Raw genomic sequence first — 21,906 nt, forward strand, 5'->3', positions numbered from 1 at the left:
ACCATAAACTTTTTAATACTATCTCTTATTAGAGATTTTCATCTGTAAACTTAGATTTATTTGATTTTGGGGACAAAATAGTTATATTCACTTCCTTAATGACAGTTATGCAGCTTGGTTCCAGTCTTTTGCTAAACAAGGAATTAATTTTAATGTTTAAATAGCATGCACATTTTCTGAGAGCTCCATAAAGAAATGCATAATTGCAAAGCTAGTCTGGTTGAGAAGAGCCAGTGCTCAATGAAGCCTTTCACATAGATAGAAATAGTGAATATCTGAACCACTATTTAGTATCAGAATCAGTTATGGTTGTCTGACTGATGGACAATTTTTTGTTGACCCAATTTCTGTGCAGGTGACCTATACTGTCTAGACAATTGCATATAACTTATACATTCATTTCATTTTTTATAGCTCTTTCCATTGAAGTTGAAGGTAATTGTTTACTACTGATTTTACATTCCCTTAACTAGTGGAAATGTATTCAGCTGAAATAGTGCTTTTCACAAAACTTTCTATCATAAATAATGAAATATGAGTGTGTGTGTTTATGTGTGTTTGCATGTTTATATAGGACAGCTTTGATTGCTCATCAAGTATGAAAATAAATTTCCAAGACTGCTAATATAAAAAGAGCTGAAATCAATCCTGCTTAGTTCTGTTGGTTGGTTAGGCAATCAGAGAGACAATATTTGCATCCTGAAATAGCAGGAAACTTTAAACAAAGGAGTTCAACCAAACTATTTTCTTCTAGGAAAAGCAACTGTGAATCTAATGATATATCATTAAACAGCAGAAAAGCAGACTAGGACTTCAGAAATGGACTTCACAATTTCCTGGTTTATTTTTATTTATTTATTTTTTTCTAGCCTTGACTTGGGATACCCCACTAGCTGCTGTAAATGAATAGCAATGTTTAATTAATTTTAAAATCTCAAAATAAAGGATTTATATGGCTTTTTAAAGAAACAATCTTTAAAACAGTCTGCAAAGGTGCAAAGTCTAGAATACTTTATATTTTCAAACACAAACTTTGCAAAGATTTTGACTGCACACTTTCAACCCACTTTGTGGGGTAGAAGTTATCTGTGAACTAACTAGCATACATTTCAAAAAGTGATGTATGTCTACGATTGCTTAATCTGGCCCAAAAGAGCCCTACACACATTTTTAGTCTGCTTAAGGTTGGGTAATTTTTAGACCATTCTTTTACCCAGATAAACTGGCATTTGTCTGGGAAGATAACATTTGAAAATTGACCTTTAAATAATATAGATATGATCGGGCAGATATTCAGCTGGCGGCAGCCATTTTGTGGTAGCCTCTGCTTGGAGCCAGAGTGAGTGGGTTTCACTCCTGACCCCAACACCCCCACTAGACCACCATAGATACAAGCAGACCCAAGAGCTAGTGGGTTGGGGGGATTGCTGTTGTGGGGGCTCACTTTGAGTGGGAGGGGTAACAGAAGAGGCTTGCTATTTTGGGTGGAGGGGGATCAGAAGGGACTTGCTATTTGGGGGGGGGGGGAGAGGAGGGAGGATCAGAAAGAGGATGAGAAGGTCTGGGAGGGATATTGTAGTTATGCAGGTGCTGGCCAGTATTCATTGTTGGCACCCACATAGCTAAGCAGCTGAATTTAGGATAGCTTTTGAGCTGTCCTATATTTGGCAATTTAGCTATGCGAGTGCAGGCACTGAATATTGCTGGCTCCTTCCTAATGTTATGATTGGGGTCAGAACCCCTCTCAAACTTACCTCTTTCCTGGGGGTCAGCTTCTTAGCTGGCTTCTGTTTCTTTTCTCTGTCCTTTCTGAGCTGGCTCTGTCTCTCTGTGCTGGCAGCTTCCAGCAGCAAGGGGTTAATTGTTTTACTTTACTACAGCTGTGTGGGTGGACTGAGTTAGCTTTACCTCTCTTTGGGTGTACTGGCTTCAAGTGCTTCACGGTGTTGCATTGGTGTGGGTTGGGCCTCTCTGGGTCCGTGTGCTTTTGCCTAGGTCTAGGGAGTGTGACATCAGGGAGGGCCTTGATAAGGAAGTGGTGTTGTTTCCTTCAGAGCCTTTGCAACGGTGGTGTTTGCTTTAGGTAGGGTGGTGCAGTGTGCACTTCTGACTTTGTGTCTAGTTTCTCTGCTTGCTTTTGCTAAGGTCCAGGTTAGTGTTAGTGCAGTATGCACTGGTGACTGTGTGTTTAGCTTTCCTGCTTTTCCCTTATGGTTCCCCTGCTTTTCCCTCTTGGTTTTGGAAGCATTGCTGTGTGTAGGGCTTTGGAAGCTCTGTTGCTGATAGAAGTACTTCAGGGTTTGGTATTGATAGGAACACTGCAGAGTTTGCTGTTAGAAGTACTTCTGGTGTTTGTGCTATTGGGAGCATTGCAGTCTTTGCTGTTGGTGTTTGGTGCTTTAGAAGCACTTTTGGCTTATGTGTTAGCTTCCCTGCTTTTTCCTTGTGGCTCCCCTGTCTTCCCTTTTAGTGCTAGGAGCTCTTCTGGTTGCTTGCTAGAGCAGTTCTTAGGTAGCTTGTTAGTTTTGTGTTTAGCTTGTTAGTGTAGAGCTCTGCTTGTAGCTTGGTGCTTAGTAGCACCTGTGTTAGCTTTGTGTTTAGTTCCCTGCTCTGTTAGTTTTTAGGGCTTAGGAAGTCCTTTTGTCAGTTTACTGTTAGGAACACTCCTGCTGGTTTAGGGCTTGGGAGCACGTAGGTCAGTTTAGGTTTAGGAGCACTTCTGTTTCCAGTCCTGGTCCCTGTGTCATCTGGTATCCAGTAAGTCCTGCCGGCTACTCGAACCCAGGAGCTCAACTCCTGGGGGGCTTAGTAGCTAAGTGCAGGTGAAGCTGTGTGGACCAATCCGGTGTGTTCCAGTCCTGTGTCCTCCAGTCCGGGGGATTCCAGTCCAGTGTTCCAGTCCGGGGGGTTCCAGTCCTGTGTCCTCCAGTCCGGGGAATTCCAGTCCAGTGTTCCAGTCCATGTGTTCCAGCTCGCTGGGCGGTGCCTGCAGTCCCTGCCGGTGTCGGTGTGCTTGCCCAGCGTTGGTTGGTGGGTTTTGCCTGCTGCTGTCGCTCCTCGTCAGCAGCCAAAGGGCTCACGTTTGCTCCAGAGCTCAGCCCCGCAGGCTCTGAACCTGAGAACCTGACACCTAACACTTCCCTGCACCACCCCTGACTGTCCCACTTTTTTATGGCCAGTCAAAGCCAATATCCAGTGGCACTGCCTGGTTAAATGCCACTGAATATCAGTGGTTGGGCAGCCCTAGATGATTTAAGCAAGCCAGAGCCTCTTCTGCCCACTGAATTTGCTTTAAAAAATTGGCTAGTTTGTATATAAGCCTGAATTTAAGATGGTGTCACAAGCACCCATAGGCAGAGGACTGGGAAGGATCTTTCCCCAATTAGTGGAAGCTGGGTGGGTGGTCCCTTGAGAGGTATTGGGAATCAGAGGGTCCCAGTGTTTTAATTTCTTCAGAATTTGCTGCATTAGGCTCATCACCATATTATTTATTCCTACATGTATCCCTGTTTGTATATATGTGCAGCGCCATTTTCGATAAGTCATGGAAGTGGGAATACAGATGTTATTGTGAAAATGTTCACAGCCTGTGTCATATTCTACAAATGCAGGGATGTACATATCAGCGTACTATAAAATTAACACATTTCTAACAACCCCCACCCCCCGGATCAAGACATCTAAAAGTCTTCAAAGACACGTAGGAAATGAACATCAGTCTCTGCAAATGATGACAGGGGAAATTGAGGAACACTAAAGCTGCCCACAGGGTACCTATGATGTAGGAAATAGTCTAAAGGGGCCCACACCAGCATCACCTACCCTTATAGGACAAGGTCGCCATGGTGAAAAAGTTGACCATTCAGCACCTGCAGGGAAAAACATCTAGTGTGGCCTCTGGGGCAGTACAAAGTGTTTAATATAATCTGGCAGTATAAAATGTGTAGTGCAATCCAGCAGTTCAAAACATTTTAGTACTATCTGGCAGCACTAAACTTTTATTGTTATCAGAGGGCCATCGTAACCAATATTTATTTTGATATAGAATATCAGTGTATCATTAATCATTTGTAAAACCTATGCACACATCTAGAAACCAACAAAGAAAAAAACAGACATTGGGGCATGGGATAATCAAAGCATCACAATCCTGCAACTTCTTGCTTCTATAAGCTGGAACAAGGCTCAGATCAAACATAGAATGAAAAGTCGAATTGTTAGAGGTAGAGTTACCAAACTATTTAGTTTGCATCAGCACTGAGAAAATGAAGGTCTTGTCACAGAATGACTTCCTGTTTCTGTGTGTTAGAACCCAAAGTAGGATTTGGAAGGATTTCCAACTGAATCATAAAATCACCTGTTTAATAAGGAAAATAAAGAACAATTTTAAAAAGCAAGAGGCAAAGAAATGGCAACAGATTCAATAAATTTGTTCAGTGCCATTTTAGGTAGGTCGTAGAAGTAGGAATTGAGATATACAGGTCAGTGCATTGCAATTTTTACCTTTATGTTAGTCATCAAAAACCCCCACAGTGAAGAATGACTAGTCCAGGAGGAGAAAAGATCTCATACACCTGTGGCAATCAATAAGAATTTCTTGTGCAAACAGTGTAAAAAGTAATCATAGATCAAACCCCCCCAAAAAACATATTTTTAGTATTTTTTGCACTATTCTTACGGACATCTTACACCAGAGCACGCTACAATAACAGATATCTATTACTCATGAACAGATCCACGTCAACAGTGGCTGATCAAAGTGAGACTTTTGTTATGAGATACAAGACGGGTGGGGAAGAGGTGGCAAAAATTATCCATAAGAATTGGGACATCATTCAATCTCATGATATTTTTAGAAATTCTGGCCTGCTGGTAGCCTTTTCCAGGGATCGCAATTTAAAATAAATATTGTGTCCCGCTGATGTGGTCCAACGATTCTCCCTTGAAAGTGGTGGCCATAGGTAATGTGGGTCCTGCTCTTATTGCACTATGGCTTTTGAATGCACTGAATTTCTTAACCTGGTGGACGGCAAGACATACAAGTTAAGACACCAGACCACATGCAGATTTGATTATGTGGTATATGTCCTTCAGTGTCCGTGTAGGAAGCTATATGTGGGCAAGACTGAACAGAGATTAAGTGTGCGTTTGAGTGAACATAAGTTCTATGCATCTAACCAAAAGCTGGGGACACCTTTGGTATCCCACGGCAAAGAGCTGCAGCACAGGTTTGATATGCTAAAGTGCTGGGTGATTGACAGTGTCGCTGACCCCATACGTGGGGGAGATCGTAGCAAGAGGCTTTTGCAAATTGAACAGTGCTGGATCTATTGCTTACAATCTTTGGAACCTCGTGGATTAAATTCCACTATGCATTGGGCAGCATTCTTGTAGTTCCTAGTTTTTTCATTTTTTTTTCATCTGTTCATATGTTCAGTTTTATGTTTATTTTTTACGTTTGGCACTGTATTTTTTCTTTTGAATGTGGATTGGTCGTCCCACCATCAGCTGAGGATGACATGGCAATTTTTGATTGGGTATGAGCCAAATGGATGGTTTTATAGATAGCCGTCCGCCCTGCCCCGCCGTTTGCCAGAAGTGGGGAAGTGGGAAGTCTACCCTCCAGCGAGCCAAAGTTAGCAACATGACTACAGTTTTCTTTTTGTCATGATTTGTTCAGTTCATGGTTTATGTTATATTTAAAATATTGTTTTTGTTTTCTGAATCTAAATGGTCATCGGTGTAGTTTCCTGAAGAAGCGGAGCGAAACGGGACCGTTGGGACTGCACACATGTGAAATGTATAAGCTGGGGTGCAAGCACTCTTCACATGAACTGGGCAGCGCCTCTAAGATAAGTTTTTCATTTTCCACTTCAAACGCATTGTTGAACAGCACTGCACATTGAACTGTTGTGGGGCAGTGTACATTTAATGCCTGAATAACGTTATATATGTATATAAAAAAATTTATAGTGCAAAAAATACTAAAAAAATATGTTTTTTTTTTTTTTTTTGGGGGGGGGGGGTGATCTATGATTACTTTTTGCACTGTATGCATAAGAAATTATTATTGATTGCCACAGGTGTATGAGATCTTTTTTCCTCCTGGACTAGTCATTCTTCACTGTAGGGGCTTTTGATGATTATCTGCTGTTGTGTTCAGTGAAGTTTATCTGTGTTGTGGTTTACCTTTATGTTAGAACAGAATCGGCCTTCATAGCAGCCCTGGATTAACCATTAAGCAAAATAAGCAAGTGCTTAGTGCACTAAGGGCCCCTTTTACTAAGCTGTGGCAAAAGAGGGACTATGCTAGCATCGGCATGTGTTTTTCACATAAACTGAGGCCCCCTTTTACTGCAGCAGGTAAAAAGTAGGTCTTTCTTTTTTTTAAAGAAATGGCCATTTCGGGGGGGAGGGGGGAGCCCTTATCACCACCCATTGAGGTGGCAGTAGGGGCTCCCATACTAACCCAATAGTAACCGGGCAGCACACAGCGCTGCCTGATTACTGCCAGGTACGCACTGGTGCTATAAAAATAAATATATTTTTATAGCGCCGGATATGACAGTGCGCTGGGGGTGGGACCTACCACCGGGCTGCTACGGTAGCCCAGCGGTACTTCCTTTTTAGCAAGCGGTAAGCCCGTGTTGGACTTACCGCCACTTTGTAAAAGGGTCCCTAAGAGAAGGGGACACCACAGAGTTTTTCCCCCCCAACTACCATGCCCTTAACTCTTTCACTGCGGTCTTCCACACCCATTATCCAACATGAATTTCAGTGTTTTTGTAAATGTTATAAACATATATGATGTTTTGTTTTGTTTTGTTTGTAATCTTATTTGCAATGCATTGAAATTATATAGCAGGAAGAGGCCACTTTTCAGAAGTCAGATAGCCACATAACTTTAAAGGCTAAGAAATCAATTTCAAGTGGGGCAGAAATTGATTTCTTAGCCATTTAAAATTATACCTGCTATTTATCTGTCATCATTTACATATCTAAATTATATGTTAAGGGCTAGATTCTATATATCATGTCTAAAAAATCAGCGCCAAAAAAAGTACACCTAGGCGTATTCTATAAAGTACACCTAAATTTAAGCATGGTTTATAGAATATCCCTAGTGCCTGTCCGCGTGACTAAATGTAGTTGTGGGCAGTTATTCAAAGTAAAACTTGTTATATATATGCTGATGCCTAAGTTAGGTATGGGTCGGGTGTATTCTATAACAACTCACATAGTTTTTAGAAATGCTCATGACCCACCCATTCTACACACAAGGCCACGTCCCTTTCCCAACTATGCACCTTAGAATATACGCACATTAATTTACAGAATATGCTTAGCTGTGCGAGTAAATTCTAATGAATGCCTATTAATGTCAATAATTACAGGAACTTATCAACATGGGCTACTGTAAACTCAAGTTATTTTACACCAAGGGTTATTTTAGCACAGTGTCTCATTGAGGGGGTCTTTTACTAAGGATTAGCTCAAGTTATCTGCAGCAGGGTTCATTTTATTCCTATGGACTCTGCTGCAGATAATTCGAACTAATATTTAGAAGACCCCCCTAAATAAAATGGGACCCTGTGTTAAAATAATCCAAAATGAAAAAAATAATCTGACTTGTGATAAAATAACCCCCCCCCCCCCCCCCCCACACACACACACCCAAATGTGTGAATCCATTTTGTGAATACAATTTGTCAGGTCTTTATATCACTTTCAATGTACAATCTTCCAAAACACCATCCATTTCCACTGTTAAAATACTATCCACGGAAGTGACGTTGCTTATATCCCACTCCATCTCTGTCTGTCTAATTTGCGCACATTTTTTAATGCTTGTTACTTTCCAGCACCAGAACCTTTTCTGTTCAGCTAATATAGGATTAATCCACAGACTGCACACTGCCTGCAGCTCAATGCACATGTTTACTCATGTGTACAGCTCTCAAATAAGTTTAGCGCTTCTTTCACCCACTGTTGGGAAATATATTTAAAAGAAATTGCCTCTTATAGATTTAAATTACAAAAGTACTGATATCATGCAAAATGCAGTTCAACTCATGCAAGAATATATAAGGCTAAATCTTAGGGAGGAGGAAGATGCCTAGACTAATATGAATGTAAATAGGATTAGCTGCTTGTATTAATGTCTGAAATGAAATTTTAAGTGCTCTCTGCCTGGTTGTTCTTAAATATATATTTCAGGATACCATATGCTTACTGACAGTCAGATATAGTATCTTTCTTATTGCTGATTTGTTAAACAAACCATGAATATGAAATATAGTATGTTCGCTGCCAGGTGTCTTCCTATAATACATTATTTTTACCCCTGGTTTAAAACCAAATTTTTTCTGACCACTTCCCAGTTCCACTTGAAAATGTTGCCCATAGTTAACCAAGGGTAAAGAGAGAAGCATCCCCTGTGACTAAGGCATTCAGTATGTCACCTCAACAATATTCTTGGATCTCATCAGCCCTAATGCACTAAAGTCCTGTATCTACTGCATAGCAGCTCATAGCCCTGTCACCAACTTGACAGGGCTGCTTGAGCTGTAGATTTAACATAATTATATAAAAAAAGTACTGTTTTTAGAAATATATTAAACATTTAGGGCCCTTTTACTAAGCTGCTATAAAAATAGGACTAGTGCCCTTACACAGGTCTTTTCCATGTGCTAAGGACATTTTTACAAAAACCCTAAAAAGAACAATTTTCTATTTTTTTTCCATTAATGGCCATTTGCTAATGTTGGTATAAACTAAATATTGTATGAGGAAGAGAATCAAAATATTAACAAAATTACAAATTAGACAGGATTCTTTGTATGATATCACGTGAACGATGGATAAATTGTATTAAAAAATACGGAAGAAAAAGCCTCAAGAAGCTCCCAGTTAAATGCCACAGGAGCAGGAATACCTGCATTGGACATACATTAGACAGACTTCATTATCGGCAAAAAAACCCTCCTTTGAACAAGAACACAAAATACAACACTGCTCTAAATTGATTTACAATAATTCCATTAAAGAATTTTACACCATAAAGCAGCTCATGGTACTTAGCTGAACAATTTTTCGTCCTCCACATGCTGACCATGATGGTTTGCGTGTGGAGGACGAAATTGTACCATGAGCTGAATTCCAGAGTTTAATTACACATTGAGTATCATCAACAACAACAATGACGCCGAGATCACTTTCTTGGTTGGTGACTTCTAATGTGGAACCTTGCATTATGTAGCTATAATTTGGGTTCCTCTTTCCCACGTGCATCACTTTGCATTTGCTCACATTAAACATCATCAGCCATTTACATTCACAGTCTCCCAGTCTCGTAAGGTGCTCTTATAATTTTTCACAATCCCCTTGCGATTTCCTTATTTTTTAATACAACTTATCTATCGCTCACAGACAGAGAATCCTGTCTAATTTGTAATCGTGCTATTGTTGCCATTAATGATTAGCCATTTAAAAAAATTGCTGTGGAAGCGCCTACTAACACCTATTTAGTAGGTGGTAAGGGCTCTTGTGTTATCAGTTCACTAACTAGTTAGTGTGTAGTAATCTAGATGCACTAACTTGTTAGTACCGGAACATCCAATCTTCATCCCTGACATGCCCCCCCTCAAAACAAACAAATGTTTAGCCCCCAGTTAGCACATGCACATTCACAAACTGACACATTACGCTGTGGTGTATCCCATGGTAGTCCATATTGTGCCGCATTAGATATGCATTCACACTTATCATAGTTTATAAAAAGGGAAAGGAGATAGGATTTGATATACTGACTTTCTGTGGTTAAAATCAAAAGTACTTATTTTGTACCTGGGGCAATGGAGGTTTAAGCGACTTGCCCAGAGTCACAAGGAGCTGTAGTGGGAACTGAACCTGCAGTAATCATTAGGCTATTCCTTCATAATCATGCAAAGTGATCACAAGTGGAAGATCATCTGTTCACTTCCTAGTGTTCCAGGCTGACAACAATATGCTCTTATCACTCACCCTGTCCATGAATCAACTTTCCTAAATTTCAATATACAAGCCAAGAGTCTCTTGTACATTATTCAAAATGACAATGTGCAAAAAAAACTACACTTATCTACTTAAAGTTTACAATAGTCTGTTAGATACCAAGGTATATATTCTGAAAGAAATGATATTACTTGGTTCCACAGTGGCTATCACATTCCAACAGGTAGACAAATTCCTAGAAAAGTTCATAAACTGTTATTAAGGTAGACCTGGAGAAAGCCACTGATTATCCCTGGCCATAAGTAGCATGTAATTTTGCTATTTTTTAAGATCCTGCCAGGGACTTGTGACTTTAATTGTCCACTGTTGGAAACAGGATGCTGGGCTAGATAGACCTTTGGTCTAACACATTATCCTGCTTATAATCGAAAGAGAAAAACGCCTATATTGCGACCCAAATCGGGAGATGGGCGTCTTTCTCCCGTGGGCGCCCAAATCGGTATAATCGAAAGCCGATTTTGGGCGTTTCCAACTGCAATCCGTCGCAGAAACGGGTAAAGTTGATGGGGGCGTGTCGGAGGTGTGGTGAAGGCGGAACTGGGGCGTGGTTATCGGCCGAGGAGAGATGGGCGTCTTTAGCTGATAATCAAAAAAAAAAGGCGTTTTTACCGTGATTTTGGGTCACTTTTTTTGGACCCTTTTTTTCACAAACAAGTCCCAAAAAAGTGCCCCAACTGACCAGATGACCACTGGAGGGAATCGGGGATGACCTCCCCGGACTCCCCCAGTGGTCACTAACCCCCTCCCACCAAAATAAAAACACTTTACAAACTTTTTTTCCAGCCTCTATGCCAGCCTCAAATGCCGTACCCACCTCAGCAGAATGTGTTCTATCCTCTGACAGCCTTTCCCTGGTTCTGATGTGGCTCTCGGGTGAGTGTGACACCTTTTCTGTTAAGGGCACTGCAGAGTCACATCAGCAATGCACTGTGGTAGGTGTAGGGTATTGGGCTCTGTGATTCCACTAGCTTGTGCCACATGCTCACGATGTTGCTAGTTGGTAGGCTCTACTCCCATGGTGCTTTTCCCTCTGCTGGGTCAGAGTGTGCCCTGTTTTGTTTCTGGTAGTCCATGAGGTAGTGGCCATTTTTGTAAGACAGTTTTAGATCCCTTTCACGTGTTAGCCACGTTAGAGAACTTAGTTCTTACCTTGAATGTGGCTGAAAGAGGGCATTGTACAGCATTCTGCCAGCTCGGACCTACTGCTAATCTCAGTACCAGGGAGACTCGTTGCCAGTGGGGCACAACCTCTGATCTGCAGTTAACTGTGAGTAAGCGTGCTTATTTCAATAAAGGACGTTTTTGGAGAGATTAGTCTTCAGGTGTCAACTGGTGTGCCAATGTTATATAGCAGCAACAAGTCCTAGAGGCCTGCATGTATGCAGGTCCCTGGAGCACTTTTAGTGGGTACCGCAGTGCACTTCAGCCAGGTGGACCCAGGCCCATCCCCCCCTACCTGTAACACTTGTGCTGGTAAATGGGAGGTCTCCAAAACCCACTGTACCCACATGTAGGTGCCCCCTTCACCCCTAAGAGCTATGGTAGTGTTGTACATTTGTAGGTAGTGGGTTTTGGGGGTGGGGGTTGGGTTCTCAGCACCCGTGGTAAGGGAGCTATGCATGTGGGAGCTTTTTCTGAAGTCCACCGCACTGACCTAGGGTGCCCAGTTGGTGTCCTGGCATATCAGGGGGGGCGAGTGTACTACAAATTGTGGCCCCTCCCATGACCAAATGGCTCGGATTAGGATGTTTTTGAGCTGGGCGTTTTTAGTTTCCATTATCGCTAAAAAAAAACAAATGCCCAGCTGAAAAACGTCCATTTTTTCAAAAATACGGTCTGTCCCGCCTCTTCACATACCCATTTTCGGACATAGACGCCCATGGAGATAGGCATTCGCGTTCGATTATGCCCCTCCACGTCAATTCTTATGTTCTTATATACTAGGAGTGAAACAAAAGTATTAAATGGACACCATATGAAAATATTACAATTAGGATGAAGTTGAGCAATTCCATATTCTTCAATGGACATTATGGTGACTTCAGGATTGGTGGCAACCTAAATTTTACTGGTCTTATCAACAACAAAAAAATGTTCTGGTGAACCACTAAACAATTTTTCCATGAAAAATTTGAATTATGAGTAAAGCTATAGTCAGGTGCTTATCCAAACAAAGGGGACCTTTTACCAAGCCATGCTAAAAGTGGCCGGCGCTGGTGACAGCGCATGAGTTTTCCATGTGCTGTGACCACTTTTAGCACGGTGGTAAAATGGCCACCTTGGCATATTTTCTGTAACGGCCACATGCTTAGTTCCCCATTAGCGTGTGGCCATTGCTGCAGGAGCCCTTACCACCACTTATTTATGAGGCAGTAAGGGCTCCAATTCTACTCCCACGCTAATCAGATAGCATGCGGTAATGTGCCGATGCTACCTGATTAGCACAGGAACACCTACTCTCTGCCCATGGGCACACCTCCTGCACTGAAAAATAAAAAAATATATATTTTCTAGTGTGGGATTATCACATGCTGAGCGGGTAAGTACTATGGGATGCCTCAGCATGTCCCATGGTAGTGCACTTTTAGCATACAGTAGGCCCATGTTAGGCCTACTGTGGCCCTTAGTAAGAGGGCCCCAAAATGATTTCTTGTACTTCTTTATAGTTTAAAAAGGAGAGGATAAAAGAGGCGGAGGTCAGAATGTAACAATAGCAAGGAGAAGGTGCAAAAAAAAGGAATCCTAGATTTGTTGGTGGGCAAGACAGGATTGTACATTTTCAAAAGACAAAGCTTTATATGATTGCATATTGTTTCTGTGAATAGATAATATACACAAATAGTATAACAATTGTTGTACACCTCTCTTACACTTCTGCATTCATTATTTTTCATATTAAATAAAATTATTCAATATATCCTCTCAGATGGAAATTTTGTGACAAAAATGGCTGAAGGACAAAGTAATCTCTAAAGCTTACAGCTTATCTTGTATGGATATCTAAATGGCAATGAGCTTTATCAGTATTTCTAAAGGCTTTCATTTAATTATGTACTTCTATGAATATTCAAACCCCAAACAATGAGCATTCATTATAAATTCATATCCCTTAAATTAATTCAACTCAAATTTCTGAAAACACACTCACACTCAATTGCCATTTTGGTAAACATTGATTTTTTTTTCTCTTTACATTAAATCAAAGGATGCTTAATAAAATTCTATAGGCTCTATATATTAAAGGGCCCTGTTTACCAAGCCATGTTGTAAGCACGCTAACGTTTTAGCATGTGCTAATGATAGAGACATCCATGGGTGTCTTTATCAATAGTGCATGCTAATTTTTAGCGTACCTTAAAAGGTTTGTGCGCCTACAGCACGGCTTAGTAAACAAGGCCCAAAATGAGTTAAATGCATATTAAGTGCAATTTAAAGTGGTATTGACAAATTTCTTTACTTCTATTATTGGAATAACCTGGAAAAAGCATTGAACAAAATTGGAGACTTGGCTTCCAAGTAGAAGAAAAAACACCATTTCTGACAACTCTATAGCTTCTATTTTTTAAGAAAATAGGACATAACTGAACCAGAGATTCCATTCTAATTCACTGAATCTAAACATAGGTCATGATTGACCAGGTCAAATGCTGTTGAAACATCCAACTGCATTAAGATGGCAGAGACGGGCATAATTGAACGGCGCCGGCCATCTCCGGGGCCGGCTCAGTAAATAGGCGGAGCCAACCGTATTTTCGAAAAAGATGGCTGGCCATCTTTTCTTTTGATAATACGGTTGGGGCTAGCTAAATCTCAACATTTAGGTCAAATGTTGAGATTGCCGGGTTTAGAGATGGCCGGCTTCAGTTTTCGGCCATAATGGAAATTGGGCCCGACCATCTCAAACCTGGCAAAATGCAAGGTATTTGGTCGTGGGAGGAGCCAGCATTTGTAGTGCACTGGTCCCCCTGACATGCCAGGACACCAACCGGGCACCCTAGGGGGCACTTCTAAAAATAAAAAAAATAAATAAAAATTGCTCCCAGGTGCATAGCTCCATTCCCTTGGGTGCTGAGCCCCCCAAATCCCCCCCAAAACCCACTCCCCACAACTCTAGACCACTACCATAGCCCTAAGGGGTGACGGGGGGCACCTATATGTGGGTACAGTGGGTTTGGGGGGTTGGAGGGCTCCCATTTACCACCACAAGTGTAACAGGTAGGGGGGGGTGGGCTTGGGTCCACCTGCCTGAAGTGCACTGCGCCCACTAAAAACTGTTCCAGGTACCTGCATACTGCTATCAGGGAGCTGGGTATGACATTTGAGGCTGGCATAGAGGCTGGCAAAAAAATGTGTACAAATGTTTTTTTGGGGGTAGGAAGGGGTTGGTGAGCACTAGGGGAGTAAGGGGCGGTCATCCCCGATTCCCTCCGGTGGTCATCTGGTCAATTGGGGCACTTTTTTGAGGCTTGGTCGTAAAAATAAATGGACCAAGTAAAGCCAACGAAATGCTCATCAGAGCCAGCCATATTTTTTCCATTATCAGGCGAAGCTGGCCATCTCGTAACCACGCCCCCATCCCGCCCCCATCCTGCCTTCTGTACCCTGCCGAAACGCTCCCTTGAAGTTTCGCCAGCTCCGTGACGGAAAGCAGTTGGCGCCGGCCAAAATTGGCTTTCGATTATACCGATTTGGCCGGGTTCAGGAGATGGCCATCTTGTGTAGGAAGATGTGCGGTAATCTCTTTCAAAAATAAGCTGGAGAGTGACCTTGGGTGGTCAGTAACCTCAATTCATTGACTAATGAAAGTAGGCAGGGTTTAGTGCTGAAAATTTTCCAAAAACCAGATTGCATATCATCTAACACAATAAATTTATCCAAATAATCTTGAAGATAAGAAGCCACTAATCTTCTGCTATTTTGGCAAGAAAAGTAATGTTATCTATAGGATGATAATTGGAGCAAATATCAGATGTTACTTATCTTATGAGCCCCGCGTCAGAACGACCTGATGTCGAGGGTTCCTTAGGTAAAATCACCGATAATTCAAGTAGAAAGACTGCTCTACCATGGAACTTAACTTAAGTAACAATATTATTGAATAATGTTTTACATACTTTGAATTTTTATTCTTTATTGCAAAAGTTGGTTATTATGGTTTCTGTCATTGCCTGACAAGTGGTCAGGGCGTATTAAGGCACATTAAGCACTAATAGCACATTGTTGCACGATATCACAGAAGAGAGAGTGGCCCAATGAATGAAGTGCTATGTCACCCGTTAGTGGTTTGGATGGACTACCATGTGGGTGTTTGAATCTCTGAGTGCGTTCCTCTTAATATATAACATACATATTTGTTGTATTTGTCTGCATAAGTACATTTTCCTGGGTTTATTGAGTATGTATATATATCCAGCATTGCTCCTTGTGTAATAGATTGTGTGTTATATTGCACCATCTAGGAAATGAGCCCTCGTCCAGTACGAAAGTTTCAGATATAGGCAGAATGTTGTTTAGGAACCCAACGCTCTACAAAAGGGGCATCTCTGAAAGAGTGGTGACTTTGGTAAATAGCTTTTGAAAATTGTTGTCACAATTCTTTACTAATAAAGGCTGAATTACTTACTATGAAATTCTGAAGTATCCCACATTTGGTGAACTGGCCTCTGACTAGTCAATGAGGAGGAGCTTGAAGAAATAAGACATGCTGTGGTCTATCATCTGCATTGGAGCCGACTCTGTGGGTGCTGTGGGTGCTTGAGCACCCCCAATATTGAGAAAATTCCTTGTATGTGTCCAGGGAGGGATTATTTCCATTGGACTTAGCACCCCCAATCACTTTGAAAAGTTGGCTCCTATGATCATCTGCATTTGCTTAGACTTCCTTAATAGGGGTTTTGGTTTTAATCTTCTCAGTCTTTTTAAAACATACTGGAAAACTGACATTATTATATGTATTTAGTTCATGCCTTTTCATTGGTAGCACCACATAAGTTACATTTTCAGGTGCAGTAGGTATTTCCCTGTTACTCAAAGGCCTATAGTTTATGATTTATTAAAGGTATTAACCACATGTTAACATATACTATTTATTATAGGTCCAATGGAAATAGTCTATTTACTAATAATATACATAATGGAGGGCAAAGTGGCTTGTTTAAAGTCAAACTCAGGGGCATTTGAAGCATAGGTTTCTTGATCCTCAGTACTCTACTCTAATCACTAGGCTACTGCTCCATTCCATCTTGCATTTCCTCCTGTTGTCTTTCTGATATTTCCAAATTTTAGGCCTCATTTTTTATTACGCATTTGCACATTAACCAGTTAACACACCATAATACACATTAACATGCATTAATTTGCCTTAAGCATATAGGACCAAATTCTATATATTATACCTAAAAAATTGACTTTGAAAACCCCCACTCTAAGTGTGATTCTATAAAACACGCTTAAAGTTAGGTGTAGTTTATAGAATACATTTAGCGGCTGTTCTTATAACTAAAATCTGTGCACACCCATTTAGACCACCTAAAACCAGGCCTATATAACTGTGCCTAACTTAGGAGCAGATCAGGTATATTCTATAACAGTGCACATAGTTTTTAGAAACACCCACCCATTCCATGTCTATGGCCACATCCCCTTTTTAGAACTGATTCACAGCATGTTATAGAATACGCCTAGAATGTATTGCCAATCAGTGCTGTTAATTGGTAGTTAATTGCCAATTATCAGTGCTGATTGACTTGTTTATCAATTAAGCTGTGCGTGCAATTTGGCCATGCAGCCAAACTAGCGTGCACAACTTAATGCACCATTTATAGAATTGGAGGAATAGTAAGTAAATAGGCCCCATTGACAATAATGGGGCTTGCATTATTTAATGTGTATTAAATCACATTAACATGCATTAATAAATATTAGCAAATTAGTTCTATGGTGAGAAGGAGGCGCTGCCACCTTAAAATAAAATACTGTATAGAAAAGAAAAGTGGGTCATGAGAGACGTCTTCTTGTTTCATAGAAATGTCAAGGCTTGAAGAGCTTTAGTGTTCATTTTAAGCTTTTGTGGCATAGTTGGCATTATATGTACTCTGAGGTACGCAATGCAAATCACATTCCAACAAGCTAATTATAGGATAAATGCAGCCACTTAACTAGGCAGCAAACATGTCATCTCAGTAAGGAGCTATCATATTATATATCTTTGCTGTCTGCTGTATAATTAACAGGATAAAAATATTACTGCCAGACTCCATCTAAAAATTAACACATCATTATCTTCATTGACTTTTCAGCTCAGGTATTGCAAATTACCATTTAAAAAAAGACCTTCTCTAATACACTGGAATTCAAAACGTCATTTACTGAAGATGGCATTAATCCTGCTTCACACTTTGATCTGCCATTTGATCGCTTTGGACATTGACTTTGCTGTTTTGCCTTTTCACTCTTCTTACAGAAGTATTACAGAGGTTTAAGTGGATTGAAACTGGGGGTAAAACAGAATGTTCTACTTTCATTTAAGTGTTAAATAGCATTACACTAGAAAGTTCTAGCTGTTTTTTTTTATATATTTTTAAACACTTGGTAGTTGTAGAAAACCTTTGTTTTAAAATAATACCTGAATTAAAAGTTTCATACTTTTTATCATCACATTCATTGAATCTACTTTCATTACAAATTTTAAAAAAGTACAAATTATTTTGTTTTATTTTTGTAGAATTATTTTATAGTAGCTAGGGGTCCTTTTATGAAGCTGCAGAAAAAGTGGGCGTGTGCTGACATTGGCGTGTGTTTCTGATGCACGCTAAGGTCCCCTTTTACCACAGCGGGTAAAAGGCAGGTATCTCTTTTTTAAAGAAATGGCTGTGCGGCAAGTGAACCACTTGCCGCATGGCCATTTCTTGGGGGAGCACTTACCACCACCCATTGAAGTGGCAGTAAGGGCTCTCACGCTAACCCAGCAGTAACCAGGCAGCTCATGGCAATGCCCGATTACTGCCGATGCTACAAAATTGAAATATTTTTGCAGTGCCGGAAATGGCGCACACTGGGGGAGGGAACTACCACCAGGCTGCTTCAGTAACCCAGAGGCACTTCCCTTTTAGCGAGTGGTAAACCCTTCATAAAAGGGTTCCTAAATTTGTAAACTCTGTAGTAAAGTGACAATCCAGCTTATAATCGAAAGAGAAAAACACCTATATTTTGACCCAAATCGGGAGATGGGCGTTTTTCTCGCAAAGGCGCCCAAATCGGTATAATCGAAAGCCGATTTTGGGCGTTTCCAACTGCACTTTGTCGCGGAAACGAATAAAGTTGACAGGGGGCATATCGGAGGTGGGACTGGGGCATGGTTATCAGCCGAGGAGAGATGGGCTTCTGTAGCTGATAATCGAAAAAAAAAGGCGTTTTTACTGCGATTTTGGGTCACTTTTTTTGGACGCTTTTTTTTCCACGAACAAATCCCAAAAAAGTGCCCCAACTGCCCAGATGGCCACTGGAGGGAATCGGGGATGATGTCCCCGGACTCCCCCAGTAGTCACTAACCCCCTCCCTCCAAAAAAACCCACTTTAAAAACTTTTTTCCCAGCCTGTATGCCAGCCTCAAATGCCGTACCCACCTCCATGACAGCAGAATGTGTTCGATCCTCTCACAGCCTTTCCCTGGGTCAGATGTGGCTCTCGGGTGCACTACAGGGTCACATCAGCATTGCATTGTGGTGGGTGTAGGGTATTGGGCTCTGTGATTTCATTACCTTGTGTTACAGTCTCATGATGTTGGTAGTTGATAGGCTCTTCTCCCATGGTGCTTTTCCCCCTGCCTACTGGGTCAGAGTGTGCCCTGTTGTGTTTCCTGTTGTAGACCATGCGGTAGTGGCCATTTTTGTAAGCCAGTTTTAGTTCCCTTTCCTGTGTTAGCCACGTTAGACAACTTAGTTCTTACCTTGAATGTGGCTGAAAGAGGGCATTGTACAGCATTCTGCCAGCTCTGACCTACTGCTAATCTCAGTACCAGGGAGACTCGTTGCCAGTGGGGCACAACCTCTGCAGTTAACTGTGAGTAAACGTGCTTATTCCAATAAAGGACGTTTTTGGAGAGATTAGTCTTCAGGTGTCAACTGGTGTGTCAATGTTATACAGCAGCAACAAGTCCTAGAGGCCTGCGTGTATGCAGGTCCCTGGAGCACTTTTAGTGGGTACTGCAGTGCACTTCAGCCAGGTGGACCCAGGCCCATCCCCTCCCCACCTGCAACACTTGTGCTGGTAAATGGGAGGCCTACAAAACCCACTGTACCCACATGTAGGTGCCCCCTTCACCCCTAAGAGCTATGGTAGTGTTGTACATTTGTGGGTAGTGGGTTTTGGGGGAGGGGGGTTGGGAGCTCAGCACTCGTGGTAAGGGAGCTATGCATATGGGAGCTTTTTCTGAAGTCCACTACACTGATCTAGGGTGCCCAGTTGGTGTCCTGGCATATCAGGGGGGCCAGTGTACTACCAATCGTGGCCCCTCCCACGACCAAATGGCTCGGATTAGGACTTTTTGAGCTGGGTGTTTTTAGTTTCCATTATCGCTAAAAAAAACAAACGCCCAGCTCAAAAACGTCCATTTTTTCAAAAATACGGTTCGGCCCGCCCCTTCACGGACCCGTTCTTGGAGATAAACGCCCGTGGAGATAGGCGTTTGCGTTCGATTATGCCCCTCCACGAAATACTGGAGTATGCATTCAAAATTTTCAATTCATCAGAATCATGGGGGTCTTTTTACAAAGCCACGGTAAAAAGTGGTTTGCAGTAGTGTGGGTGAGTCTTTTAAGTGTGCACTGGGCCATTTTTTACTGCAAAAGGGAAAAAGGCTATTTTTTTAATGGTCCAGGAAATGGACCTGCACTAATATTGAAACTAGTGCAAGCCTATTTACGACCTAAGCCTTTACCGCCACCCATTGACCTAGCAGTAAGGGCTCATGCGCCACCCACACAGTAACCATGCAGCATGCGCCAATGTGGGCGTGCTGACGGTTAACACCGGGAACGCCCCACGCAGTGGAAAATAGAAAATTATTTTCTACCACAGGATTCCACGTGCACCAAAATCGGAATTACCACTGGTCACACGTGCTACCCCAGAAGTAGTGCTGATTGGGTGCTCACTACCTCTGCGCTAGCCCTCCCACACCTTTGCAAAAGGGCCCCATGGTTTCCAAATCTTTTTTCAGAGACCCTCAGATGGTTAGGTTTTCAGGATATTAATGAGATACTAGTGAGTGCTATAACCATTGTATACAAATATAGTTCATGCATGTTCATTGTCAGTGCCATTTTAGATATGTCATAGAATTAAGATTTGAGATGTACAGGTCAATATGTCTCAAGTTTCACCAGTATTCTACAACAGAATTTGCCAATGTAAAGCCTGTTCTAAATTACAGGAGAAATAGATGTTAATGCACTGTGTGCTTGCAGCATAAATATTCATTTAAAAAAAAATGCATGCATATAATATCAATAGATTCAAAGCCAGCACATAACCAGTTATGTTTTTAAGTAGGGCCGGTCTTAGGCAGGGGTGACAGGTGCAGTCACACAGAGCTCTGTGCTCCTAAAGGCCCCGCATACCTGGTATGTCTGTCCTCCTGTCTCAGAACACATCTGTGCTCCGCACTATAATGTACATCCAGATCCTCCTTGCTGCTGCATCCCGCCCCTTTTTGATGTCACTTCCTGCTTCCACAAGGGCAGAATGCAGCAGTGAGGAGGCTCTCTGCTCAGCAGCTGAAGGAATATGAAAATCGCTGCTGCTGTCTGCTGCACTCTACTGAATCATGTTGGATGCACATCAAGGTATGGGGTGAGGTGGGGGTCCGGGAGCTCTAAACCTACTTTTACAATCTGATAAATTATGGCTTATTTTGGCGGGTAGAGGTGGGCCCACTGAACTGGTTTGCACAGGGCCCCTCAATTACTAAGACCAACCCTTTTTTTAAGATTGCAAAGATAAATGGTACTCAACTCAATAAGCTGGAACTTTTTCCTCATAAAAGAACAATCACAAAGATTTATCAGAAGCTCAGTCAGCAGACAAATGCTTTTAATAGCTTCTCAGATCGTACAACCTAAAAACTGGTATTTTTCACACAATCACTACACAAGCTATCATACAGCCATTCATCTCTGGTGAACAAAATTACTTTCAGTCACTTTTCAAGCCTTCCTGCACTTTTTTCTCAATTACAATTTCTCATACAGCAGAGACATTCACACACATCTGCTGTTTCTCTAATCTTTATCTCCTCTGTCAACTGCTACTCAAGCCATTGCCAGGGCAACAATGGCTTGACTAACGTCACCTGACTTGCGCCAGCCAATCAGTGCTTAGAATCAAAACTTTCTTAGTATGGAACTGAAGGACCATCTCCATTTTGGAAATCTGTTTTCTCATGGAATATAATGGGAAAATCACATTTTCAATAAAAATTACCACAAAATAATTATAAAAGTTTTCCAAAGTCAAACCAACAATGGTGTTAAACTAAGGTGTGAATAAACATGTGGGTAAAGGTGAACCGGTCAATATTGTATATCTAGATTTTCAAAAGGCATTTGACAAAGTACTTTGTGAAAGACTTCTAAGGAAATTAGAAAGTCATGGCATAGGAGATAATGTCCTATTGTGGATTAAACACTGATTAAAAGATAGAAAACAGAGATTAGGGTTAAATGGTCAGTATTCTCAATGGAGAAGGATAGACAGTGGGGTTCCCTAGGGGAAGTGGGGGGAGGGGGGTAAAAATACTTCTTGCAAGTAACCACATCCTCAAAGCATCTAACACAAAGTACTTGTCAATGAACT

Source organism: Microcaecilia unicolor, chromosome 5, assembly GCF_901765095.1.
Source record: "Microcaecilia unicolor chromosome 5, aMicUni1.1, whole genome shotgun sequence".
NCBI lineage: Eukaryota > Metazoa > Chordata > Amphibia > Gymnophiona > Siphonopidae > Microcaecilia > Microcaecilia unicolor.